Genomic DNA, 13,027 nt, shown 5'->3' with positions numbered 1-13,027 from the left:
TGAAAGAATTTTGTTTGCTTAGTGCCTTGGACGTGAAGATCTTAACAGAGATCCAGCCATTTTAATAGATGCTCATACAATACAGTCCTCCCTGTGTTTTCCTCCTGCAGAAACCACTATTATAACTTCTCATTTAGTTTCTGAGTGAGCTAAACCTCTCTCCCCTTCTCTCCCTCACCCCTGAAGTGCAAAGTTTCAAAGCAAACAGAAGAAGAGCCAACAGTTAAATAAATGTTTGTGTGAGGTTGTTGTATGGGGCAGTGTGTCACAGGGATTTATTCTTTTACCACCATGAGAAGTGCTGAACAGATCTTGAGAGTGAATTTAAAGCCTCTAACCAAGTGGTCTGTCTTACACGTGCCTTCCCCATATCGGTTTGCAATGCCTGAAATCTCTTCTTGGGACAGGCACAAATGCTCTGCACAGCCATCATTAAACAGGAACACTGGCATTAAGTACTTGTTATGAGGCTATTTCCTTCTGCTCACTGTATTCAACCATGTGGTCTATGGAAAATGGATATTTTTCAATTCAAAGTGGTCACTGAGCTTCTTTAGCTTTGAGGAAAATGTGTGTAGACTTCACTCAGGTTGTGTTAGGGTAGAAATAATTTAGCTTGGCAACTGTATCTGAAGGATAATGCACAAGATGTCATTAGCAAGCCATTCCTTTAAGTTAAAAGTACATGGAAAACAGTAATCTATTGTTTTCAATCTCATGGTTTCCTTTTTCCCAGTGAGGCTACAAAGAGATTCTGTCAAAATGGGAAATAGTCTGACCCAGATACTCTTAATGATCACCATGATATCTTTAATTTAAACTGGCAATAATACAGGGTGCAATTACTGTGAAACAGTAAATATTGGATTTGTATTGATGCTTGCAATGCCTTTTGGACTGTTTTTGGTCTCTGGCATATTGGGAAAGTGCACTGTACAAAATATGTTATTCACATGCCTATTGGTAACCTTGTTATGGGTCATACTGACAGTTTCCTGCTGGGGTGTCTTCTTTCTTCTTTTGCTGGAGTTCTTACGGAATGTGTGCTGCTATATTGTTTCTCTCAGATGGCTGACATAAAAAACTTGCATTTTTTGGATTATTTGGAATATACAGGTTATATCTAAGAGTTTAATGAAATTTCTGAAAGTGTAAACCAATGGCCTATAGGCTTAAGTGTGTTAATCAGGAGTCTCTACCTCCACTGGCAAGATATTTTAAAAATGCTGAAAGCCAGAGGAACATACACTGAGAATGTGTAGCTGTCAAAACTATAGAGTGGGACTAAAAAGAAAGAAGAATGAAAAATGGGTTCTCTAGGGCAGCTGTCAAAACTATAGAGTGGGACTAAAAAGAAAGAAGAATGAAAAATGGGTTCTCTAGGGCTGTACAGTAGAACCATGGATTACAAAAAGTTATCTGCCAAATGATGCTTTCACAGGAATGAGCAGCTGGAGTGTATCCTGTTAGAAATCCTAAACAGACATTTCTTGAGTGTGAACAGCTGATTTTTTTAGGAGAAAATTGTTCTATGATTATTTTTTTTTTTTCCTTTTGATGAATCTGAGAAGAAGTTTGAAGGCAATAGCTGCATCTCTAACCTCTGGTGGATGAATACAGATTGTAAGCAGAACAAAAGGAGCTCAGCAAACTGGTTGTAGCCACCCTGTGCCACCAGTGGCTGAGCCCCAGCTGTGGCACAGCTCCCGCCTTGGCTCAGCTGACTGAGCTGCTGAACATGCCTGCCTCCCAAACCTCACACAGTGAGCTGCAAACCTCTCCTCATCCGCTTTGCTTTGACTGAAACAACCAGGGGCAGCTTCCACAGGGGGCGGGGCCATGAGATGCAAATGAGATGTTTTGCTATAAACCTTGAGGGGAGTTAGAGCCGAGGGCTTAAACCACTGCTGGACAGAAACAAATGAATAGAGATGAGGTGGTGTTAGTAGTCACGCAGGAGCCTGTTCCTGTTACCTCTTGGATGGGGTCACATGAAAAATGGGATTTCATTGCAGCTGACACAGACAAATGTGTCTGGTTCAGTTGTTTTCAGGGGAAACAGCCAGTTGTGTGAGTGATCCTTGCTCTCAGTGTTGCCTGGGTACAGCTAAAGAGCAAAGGGGTTCAGCTTTGCTTGAGAAGCAAGCAGAGAGGGTCACTAAGGCTTCTTTTTCTAAATTTGTTTTCAAGGAAAAAAAACAAAACAAACATTTTATTCACAAGAACATATCTGAAAGTCCTTGGTGTTTATATCTCATTCATAGACCTGTAATTTATTCTCAGTTAATATAACAACAAAGTTAATAAAATAACCTCTGTTTTGATTCTCTGAATGGTTCACCATCCCTCTTTGTGGCTGTTTTGTTCAAAAATAAAGGAGGGGAGGGGGGAAGTGAGCATATTCTAGGTACAAAGGGAGAAGATAAAAGCATCAGTCTGTTTCTGTACCTCCTATGTAATATTGCCATAGTAACGAGGAGCTGACTCTGGCTGTTCATCACTGAATGCTGAGGTAAAGCAGACACTCTCCTTATTCAAAGGAATATTAGTAAAATACAGATCTTTAAGGTGTCAATAAAGAATTAGGAAAAAATTATCTGCCTTACATAGTGCACTCTAAAAGCTAATAATAAAGTGCCACTTTGAAAGAAGACAGGGCAATTAAGGCATTTAGCAAACATCTATAATGCTGTAAATCAGACCTTTTTATCTTCCACACAAAGCCATGCTGAGGTGTGATGTGCAGTCACAGATGATATATTTTGACATGAAATGTGCATGATTCTCTCTTCTTTTCTGCCCAACACATTTCTGGCATGTCAGTCTGCTGTGGCTATTGCCAAATATTTGTACTGCAGCATTTACTGGCCATGCTCTAATCTAGATTAAAATGTAAGTGGGTAAAGTATTTTATGTATTTAGAACTGCATGATGTCTCCTAGATCCTGGTGCTATTTTTTTAACCATTAAGCCACTTCAAGAGAGAATTAAATTCTGTTCCAGGTGTGTGCATCAAAAATACCTATATTTTTGAAATTTCAGTGAAAAGAGGAATAGTGCAATTGCTCCCAGGAAAAATTTGGGAAGGATAAAAATGTGCACTGATTTCAGTGCACAATTACTGTGTACAGTTACAATGTAACTTACTGTCACTATTGTAACTTCTTTGTGCTTTACAGCAAGAATTTTACATTTAAGTTGTTGCATTTCTGTGTCCAGTAGCAGCCATTTTTTCTAAGTCTTCTGTATTTGATCAAATGACAGATTGAACAGGAAGTTTTGCTCTGCACACGCTCTCAAAGGTCTTGTTAAATTGAAAGTTGCAGGTTCTGGTTTTCTTTTCTGAAGGCTTTTTCAGTCTGAAGCGTGTTAAAAATGAGGGCTTGAGGAATGCAGCAGCACTTTGCCAGCAGCCACGGCTGCCTTCTGGATCAGGAGGTCACAAGTGGCTGCAGGAACAGATCTTCCTACACCACCAGTGTTCTCTGCTAGCCTCTCATGCCTCTGGTCAGGGTTACAACAAGGACAAGATCTCGAGGCAACAGCTCTGGGGAAAGTGATCTGTGCTCAGATGCCTGGGAAAATGATACAGATTCAGGTCAGCACCAGGCTGAAAGGGTGGAACGACTCAGACAGGAGGAGCAATAGCTAGAGGCTGTCACTGTTGGAGCTTGCAGAAGAGGAGACAGAATGCTGGCAAATCCCTGTGAAATGCCAAAGAAAATGGATGTCCCAACTCTTCCCATGACTGACTCAGGTAGCAGGTGACAAACTGGCTCCACAGACAGTCACTTTGTTCACTCAGCTCTGGCTGGCAGGAGGAAGGCTGGCCTTCACCTTTTGCTCCTTGAAAGAAAGCACATGAGAACATCACACATGCCTGCACACAATGATCGTGGGACCATCACACTGAAGTTAGGTACCAAGATGTTCAGCCATCCCCCTTTATTTATGTGCTCATACAGCCTTTTTAAAAGTGATTTCAACATCACTTACTGCTCAGGCTTTGCTCTTCCTTGTGCAGCCTGGTTGTATTTATAGAAGTTTGCCATGCTGTACTGTGATGGGTTTTACCACAGCTCCCTGCAGTGGCTGCTGGAAAATGCCAGAACCTGCCTAACTATGCAGCACATGGGCACGCAGCACGTTGATATCTTCTGGTTGACGTTGACCATGATGCCTGGTAAAAGTCTGGCAAACTCAAGCTCCCATCTCCTGAGTATCCTAATGGGGTCTTCCTTGTGTTTGGTCTGCCAGGGAGCCTGTGTGTGGGAAGGGACCAAATAGAGATCCTGTAACTTGGTCTCTCCACAGTTTGAACAGTTGCCTGAATGGTATTTTTATTGCTTGCCCATGGGTAGTAAACACTTTTTTTTTTTTTTTTTTTTTTTTTTTTTTTTTTACTGTGAAACTGAGTCCTGTCTGACTTGTGGAGCTCCAGTTTCCAAAACAGCTCTTAGGGTTTCAAGGGTGGTTTTGTGTGTATGAGAAATGGTGTGTTTATGAGGAGATAGGAAACAAGGGTTTTGAAGAGGGAAAATTTGTTTGTGGATTACTATTTCTTGACAGGCTACTGTAGTTAAAAGAAAAAAGCTGATAGTTTTAGGAACAAATGAAGTACAGGATTCCTCTCAACCTGGTTCATGTTCTTGTCTTAGGGAAGAGTTATTGCATCGTAGGTATCCTCTTTGCCTTGTCTAGTAGATTCAGAAGTGAAGTTAAAAATTCTTCCCCAGTGTCATCAACAGCCTGGTTGTAATGTTGCTCTCCTGGAAGGTCAGGGGATGTGTGTGTGAACTCCTTCATGCAGAGGGCATGAATGCAGTAATCACTACTGGCATGTTATGCAAAATTTGCCACTTTGTAGGAGAGTTTTCACCATCAGAGAGATGTCAGTGAAATGTTTCTGCTTGTAAAAGAGCCCAGCTGTTATGGATGGTAACAAATTAATAGCTAGTTCACTAGAAAAATGTTGAATGCAACATCTGAGTGTAGATCTGAGAAACATTTTTCTTGGGTACCTTGTTACTTTAGGGGTTTTACAATTATTTCCTCCCCACCTCTGCAGCCAAGGTATGAAAAAAGTTAATGCTCCTGTGAGAGGACATATCTTCAGCCCTTAAGCACCAGGCTCTGTTGGATTTTGGTGTCTGGCTTGGATTTGTGAATGCTGTTCTGTGAGCTGAATGCCTCAGCAGGATGGGACAGTGCCAAGTGTTGCCTCACTGCACCTACGTCCCTCTTCTGACTGCTGTGGATTCAGGCCCTTGTCTTAATTTATATGTGTTATGATGCAGGCGCTTTTGCACAACAAAAACCTTTTTGTGTGGGGAAAAAGATAAAGCATTGAGGTTGGGACTATAATGTGTGCTCTCTGTGGGTCTTTGTTTAAATTGTTTAGAAAAAGTAGACACTGCATAATCTAACAGAAGGGTGAAGCAATGTTGACACAAGGAAGTGTGGGTTCAACACAGTGTCTCATGTACAGCCAGCAATTAATCCAACAAGTGAATGACTGGTTGAGACCATTAGCACACAAACAGGCAGATTTGAACTTGGATAGTACATTTACAGTGACTTCCCAGCGGTTGTGTTCACTTGAGTAAGATTTGGGTCACACATACAGGAAACATGGGTATGCCAGCGTGGATCCTCGTGGGTCCCTCCCAACTCAGCATATTCTGTGATATGTCTTTGGTTATTCATCTGCTGAATACTTTTTCTGCTTTTGCTTGTGTACATGCCAGGATGCTGCACACTGTAACTCGCTCTTGTGTGAGGTCAGCCTTGCATTACTCATGTCATTTCCTCTTCATTCAACAACTACCTGTTGATTTAATCCTTGCTTTTCTCAAGGCTGAATTACCCTTGACAGGTGCTGCAGGAGGGATGGAAACTCATGGCACAAGATATACTGCACACAGAGTCTTAAGCTTTGCAAGTGGAGAGTTGCATGAGATCAAAAGGGGTCTTAGACTGTCTTGTATCAGAAAATTTTTCTCATAGTAGTTTAACTACTTCTTTGTTTCTTTCTGCCTTTTTTCTGCGCTATTCTCAAGCCCATTTGAGGTTGGATCACAAATAAACTTCAGACATGTGCTGGTAGGGAAAAGGTGACCCACAGCAGTGCCTCTTCACCTTGGCTTATCTGTATGTCTGTTCTGGGTGCTCACTGTAGACAGAGCTGTGAGCTCAGCTCCAGAGAGCTTACTGAATTGCCTCTGAGTGGTGCTGCTGGGGAGCTCTCTGTGGAAAAAGGCAAATGGGATGTCACCAGGGAGCTGCTGCAAGATGGAACGGGGGAGGGGGAGACAGAAAAATAAAGGTTGATGCGAAGAGGAGTAGACAGGACCTTAGGGACGCGGCACAACAACAACATACCTCAGTCTGTGGCATGGTTCCATTTCTCTCTTATAAATCTTGCACTGCAGACACAGTTCTCAGTAACATCATCTTGCCTCTAGAGAGCACGAGCACCTGCACCATCTGTCAGCCTCATCCTCTCTGAGGCAGGAGATCCCTGTGCTGCTCGCTGGTACCTCGGGTGTAGGTTCATCTGAAACCACAGCATAATCTGTGCCTTTGGCCCCTGCTGCTTTTGTCAGTAAGGGTTTGCTTCCCTTCTCTGCTCAGGGTCCTTCAAAGGCTGGATTTGAAAATGAGAGGAGAGCTGGCCTGGGTGGAATTACTGCCACTGATTTTAAGCTTCTCTGTTTAGCCCTCTCACTTACAAAACACTGTCAGTGCCACAGGGTATTATTGCTGTGGCTCTTTGCCCCGGGAAATGTTGCTGCCTCATACTTGCAGGGTGAGGGCAGCGAGGTGGGTGCCAAGGCTGCCTTCCACTCTCCTCCCCACGGCGAGTGCCTGCAGGCCTTTCCTGCAGGGTGGGAACCACCAGGATTATGCATGTTTGCTCGTGTCCTTGGTAGCAAAGGATTACTTGCAAGGAAAGCAGGATTCTTCCCACTGCGAGCAATGTGCCTCCTGAGCAGTGCTTTGGTGTTTTACCAGCAAGATGGATTTTGCAAATAAGCTGGAGGAAGAAGTAGTGGCATTTTATGCTTACGTTTTTGTGTTTTGTTTTTGTTTTTTCTTTTAACAAAACTGAGCTTCTTTTTATATGTCAGTCATTTTTATTGTACCGTCGTTTTGCTTGTTGTCACATCTGCCTCATTTTGCTGCTTATTAGATACACATTAGATATTCACTGGCTTTCAAAATCAATCACTGGCATGCTTGAGATTTCATAGCAACAAATTGTACTACAGAGGGAGAAAGAGGGAGAAGAGATGTGGCACAGGAATAATGTCAGTAATGCCAGGTATTTCTGTGAGATGGCAACTATTTTCTTTGCAGTTGTCAGCCTCCTGCAAACAAGAAAGGTGTGGTCAGACCATCTCAAATAGCACTTGTTAGGGGTGAATGTGCCTGTTAACTGTTCTGTGTTGCCTCTTGACCTCTGGTGAGGGAGCTGGTGCCGCCTCAGAAGCTTTGCCACAAGAACTATGGCTTCTATGATTTGGATTGAGAGGATGCTTTCCGTATGGTGCGTTGCTTGGAATGGCACTTAGAAACTTGGTGAGCCCAGAAAGGTATCAGGCCTAGTCAGAGTTGGCTGCTGAGAATTTGATAGCTAGAAGAAACCAAAAAACCCCAACATGCCGCAGATAGAATGTGTTAAATAACGTAAGATTTTTCTGTATGTGTTTTTTTTTTTTACACAAATACTTTAGTTCCTCAAGCCAGATCTGAGGACACAGGTCAGTGCAGGACAAAGAACTGATCCATTTTTTGTTCCTGCTTGCCTGGAACACTTTCTATTTCCTAAAGCTTAGAGAGGGTCTGACAAATACTCTCTTCTGTTAGGTAGTACAGCTCTTCTAGAGTAGTTTAATTTTAGTGAGACATTAATGAAACATTTTTTAAGCCTGTGGGGTTTTTTTGTTGGTTGGTTTGTTTGTTCGTGTTTTTTTTTGGCCATACTAATAAGAATTGCATTGTGATTCTTTGATATTCCAATAAAAGCCTGTGTGGTTTTTAATGTGTGACAGACACTCAAACAATTGACACAGTTTACTTCTTTGCATCAGAACTTTCAGCAATACCAGTGAGCCACCAGAGCTGTTGTCCTGCCACAGGCCATCCCTCCAGACCTCCAGCTGCTGTCCATGACCTGCAGGTCATGAGTTACAGGTACCTACCTGGTACAGATGTCCCTGATACACCAATTGCATCACACATGGAAGAAGAAACCTTGCATTTCAGCAGGATTTATAGGTTGTTTACAGCGTCTTTGTGGTTTGCTGGCACAGCCTGGAGGATTTTGGCCGTCTATTTCTGTTCTGTGCAGCAGAAGATTGTGTCTGCTGGGTGTTAACTTGCCAGTAAGGATTCACAACTTCCACTCCAGTTTACTGGAGATGTCTGAAAACCAGATGCACATTCTTGGTATTTAAGTGTGTGTAGTGTGGATAAGCATGTTATGGCCAGCGATATTCTAGCTTCATTCGTGGTTTGAATTATGTATTGGCAAAGACAACCCAAAGGTATCCATTGCCACAACTGCACAGCTTCTCCTTTCTGGCACTGATTTATCTTAGTACAGAATAACCACAGGAGGTGGCTATCAAAGATGGCAAACAGAGAGCATCAACGTCAAATCAGCATTTAGTGAGGAAGATGAAGAAGATGTGACAAAACAAACCCTAATGGATCAGGTAATGCCTCTGTGGAAGGCTACCTGGTAACAGACAGCATGAATTTCAGGACTTCTGATCAAAGAACAAGGAAATAATTCAGTTACCCAAGGGCTGATACTCCTTTTTTAGTACCCAGGTGCCAAGACAGTTTCTATATTGGTGGAGCACCTTGGTTTAGGTAAGAGAATGGAATCTGAAATCATTTGTGGTTACTCTACCAGCATCTTTAATGAATTTGTTTTTATTCTTTGTTTATGTCTGTGTGGTCAAGAGCAAAAAGATATTGTATAGCCTAAAATGCTGTGAAGGCAGTCTTCAAAAACCCTCCCATGTGTTGCAAACAGGTAAAAGATGTTATAAAAGAAAGGCCTTATGAAATCAGGCCTTGCTCTGCTGAATTACCAAGCTAGCCTGAAACTTCTTCTAATTGCATCTTGCAAAAACCCATACAAAACAATCTTAGGCATAAAAGTTTCCTTTACACAACAATCTATTCTTAGGGAGAAAAATCAGTGGCACCTATATAAACAATGAATCTGTACCATGAGAATCACTGAAGAAGATATGTAAACATTTGAGTGAAAGTGAGAGTGTTACCACATACACACAAAACACCTTTAGACCAGTGAATTAGGTGCCAAAGCTACTGCTAGCCAATCAGAGTTGCACATGAGGTCTGTAAAAACTGTATAAAAACAAGGGATGTGAATAAAGAATTCGCTTTTTCTGCATGAGGAAACTGAGTCTCAGCTGATTTATTACAACACCCACATACTAAGGGAAACGAGATTTTTTAGGTGTGGTGTTTTGCTGTTACTGTGCTGCAGTGCTCATTGTTTTCATCAGCTAGCAGGAGACAGTCTGCAGAGCAAGGCTGGAAAGGAGCTCTTAGGTCTTTTTCAGTAGAGAAAGACTAAGAGTGCATCAAATGAGAGTCCACCCTGATTAACCTAGACATTAGAGGGATGGCACGGATGGTATTCAACATTTATTTATGTTTATGTCAGAAGACTCATTTTGAAAAGCTTTTGTAATGACTGTTGTGAGACACTCTCAGTATTTTCTTACAGCTCTAGTGTTTACTCCATCACAGTGCAGTTTGACACAGCTGGGTCTCTGCTGATAACTGGAAGAGATTTGTTTTTACTTCAGGAACCACGGTGTCACTTGCAGGACAGCGTGACAGCTGTAATTCTGTAGTGCCAGAGATGGTAACTGTACACAGCTGAAAAGACACCTTCTATTCAAACTTGTTAGCAGGGCCTGTTGAGATAGACAAGGGTTATAATGGCTGCAAACTGAAGGAGAGTCAATTTAGGTTAGATATAGGAGGAATGTTTTTACAAAGAGGGTGGTGAAACACTTGTAACACGTTGCCCAGAGAAGTGGTGGATGTCCCATCACTAGAAACATTCCAGGTCAGGCTGGGCAGGGCTCTGAGCAATCTGGGCTACTTGAAGATGTCCCTCGTTGCGGTGGGGTTGGATGAGGTGACCTTTAAAGGTCCCGCCCAGCCCGGACCATCCTACGATTCTACAATTCCCTCGGTAGTTTGAAAGTACTTTTCTTTCAGAAGGCTGGCTCCTGTGGCTTTGCTTTTCCTCCCTTTCCCGTGGCTCTGGCCGTGCATCGCTGTTGGCCGCAGTCGGCGGCTGCAGCGGGGCTCGGCTGGCCCCGGAGCCCCGGGCAGCGACGGGAACCAGCGTGTCCCCGAACCCCGCCCGGCCTGCGGGCCCAAGGACACTCGGGTCAACGTTGCCATCTGCTGGGGCTCTGCAGGAGTGCCGGCAGCTGGGGAATCCTGCGTCCTGCTGCTGCTGCTAGGCTGGGGCTGGGCGGTGTGCGGGGGCAGCGGCTGCGGGCCAGCAGCTGGAAAATGCGAGCCTCCCCCCAAGGCTGCTTTAAGATGAGCTCAGAGAAAAAGAGGCTTCCAGGAACGGGGGAACGAAAAGGATTCTCGGGCTAAATCTGCTGTTGGCTTCTCCTTTCTCCAGGAAATAAAGCCACCGGTGTTATGGATATTTGCTTCAAGCAGTTACTACTGGCCTGTACTTTACAATAATCGTGTTCTGTTCAAGGTGGTTTTGCTCATATTCATTCCTCTGTGCCATAAATGTCTCAGTTTAGCCAACCCATACCTGCATCAAAGAGAAGTGTGTGTTTGTGCTCCTAAGAGGTCCATAGCACTCTGAGCAAAGTTAGGCATCATCTTTGTTGCATTAATTAATTTCCTTTAACTATAGAATGCAGATAAATTTCTTAGGTGTATATCAAAGACTAGACCGACTCTTCTGTTTTAAAGATAAACACAATAAAACAAATAGGTAAAATGACATTTCAGAGGTCTTATTATTTAAATAGTTTCAACTCACTAAACAGCTAGAGCTCCTTTAGTTTTCCCTTTTATTTTTCATCTATCCAGGATGAATAGATATATATATATGTGTGTGTATATATATCAGATGTAAAATACACTTTTTTAACAAAAAAAATCTGCCAAGTGTAAATTAGTTAGTAAGACTTCTTTCTCCCATCCTCTCAAGTGCCAGCTTAAAATGTAATAGGATCAAATACAGACACAGAAATGCTATTTATGCTCTTGGGACCTGCTGAATAAGGAAGTTCAAAAGCAGATAAGTCAGACCTCAATGTCTGATTTTAGTGTCAAACAAAATCTTGAGCAGCAGCAGAAGAAAAAGGTGTGAAGTTGAGGAGCAGGAGGATGTTGGGAAGAGGGGGTATTTATGTATGAAATTCTTTGAGTTACAAGAAGATTTTTTTTTTTAAGAAAGACTTTATTTGTATTTTCTCTGTGAGCTTTCTTGGTGCAGGATTTTCTTTCTCCAGCTCAGCTAAAATAGACCACTTGGTACTGTGGGCTAGGATTATTAAGGTGCAACTTCAGCATAGATGCATTATTACTATTATGATCCATAATCCATTAATTGTTTCAACAATTCATACATTATAATAGTAACTCCTCTTGAAAAGAGGAAAATAATGACTGTACTAAAAGCAAAATAAATCAGGTGAAAGGAAGACTGTTACAATAACTACAAGAGTAATTATTTTATTCCAGTTATAGGTGCAAATATTAGAGATATTAAAACCACTTTTCTAGTTATACAGTCACTGAAAATATAACCTAGTAAGAAGTGTGATTTGTTGTTTTCTTGTTTTACTTTGGTACAGGAAGAAATTCTGAAATAATATAGACAAAATAAGATCATTTAGTAGCAGACAGAATTAAATTGCTGTCCCCAGAAACAGCAGACAGCCCAGCCAATCTCCAAACAGTTTTTATAGCTTGCAATTCACCAAATGCCAATTGTGGAGATCTCCTTCCTGTCTGTCACTCAGGTTGCTAACAGTGACATCCCTTTATGGACTCTTACCCTTTGCAGTTGCTATTCTGTTTTTTTGGTTTTGTTTTTCTTTCCTCAGAAGAGGAGAAAGCCTTCTAAAACTTTCACGGGTGAAGCGTGCCATATTTTCAGGAAGCACTGGGGAACAGTCCTGCCTGGAGTGAAATAACACATTTATTTTGGTGACTTGCCAGTCCCCAAAAATCCCTGTGGGTATCAATATCTAAATGTTAGGGGATTTTGAAGAGGTTTTGTAGGTTTTGTCTGTCAGCTTGGCTGTACAACAGCTTTGCTGCATGATAAGAATTCTCCCCCATGTTTGAATCAAAGTTTTTGCTCCTGATGGTGTTATTTTGTTTAGCTATGGATTTCCACATGCTGTCTTGGTCTGTTATTGCCCAGCTTGCGATTCTGTTTTTACACAATGTTGCTAAGCTGGCTCGCTGCCAGGAATATAGTCAGAGCTGTGAGCTGAATTCTGTTCCTTTACTACACACTAGTCTGCAGGAAGAAAGAGTTCTCCTCTTCTCCTCTCTCTCATGTGCTGTGGCTTCTGTCAGCGTGAGGATTTTGTGATGAGGTGCCCTGTTGCTCCTTAGCAAAGCTTTCCCTGGTGTACCCTCGCTTCTTTACACTATTTTTTTTCCCCCAGCAGCATCAGTGAAGACATGAATGTGTTGGTCTCTGGAACAGATGCCACAAATCAGTCTAGCACTTCTTTCTAATTTTAATGGAGATGAGCTACTTGTTGTAATTTCTTGAATCTCTCATTTAGGATGTGGAGAGACCATAAATCTTAAAGCAACAAACATCCCCAAATCCTACACTTTGAAGTGAATGGGAGCTCCTGGGTCATCAGCACTTTTCGGAAATAAGCTGCTTAACTAGGTGTCCGAAGCCATTACAGTCTTGTCTTGTTTTTTTTTCTTTCTGGAACTTTTCTCTCAATATTCCAGGGAA

The sequence above is a fragment of the Parus major genome, chromosome 3 (assembly GCF_001522545.3).
Source record: "Parus major isolate Abel chromosome 3, Parus_major1.1, whole genome shotgun sequence".
Classification (NCBI taxonomy): Eukaryota; Metazoa; Chordata; class Aves; order Passeriformes; family Paridae; genus Parus; species Parus major.
Note: the sequence above shows the minus strand (reverse complement) of the source record.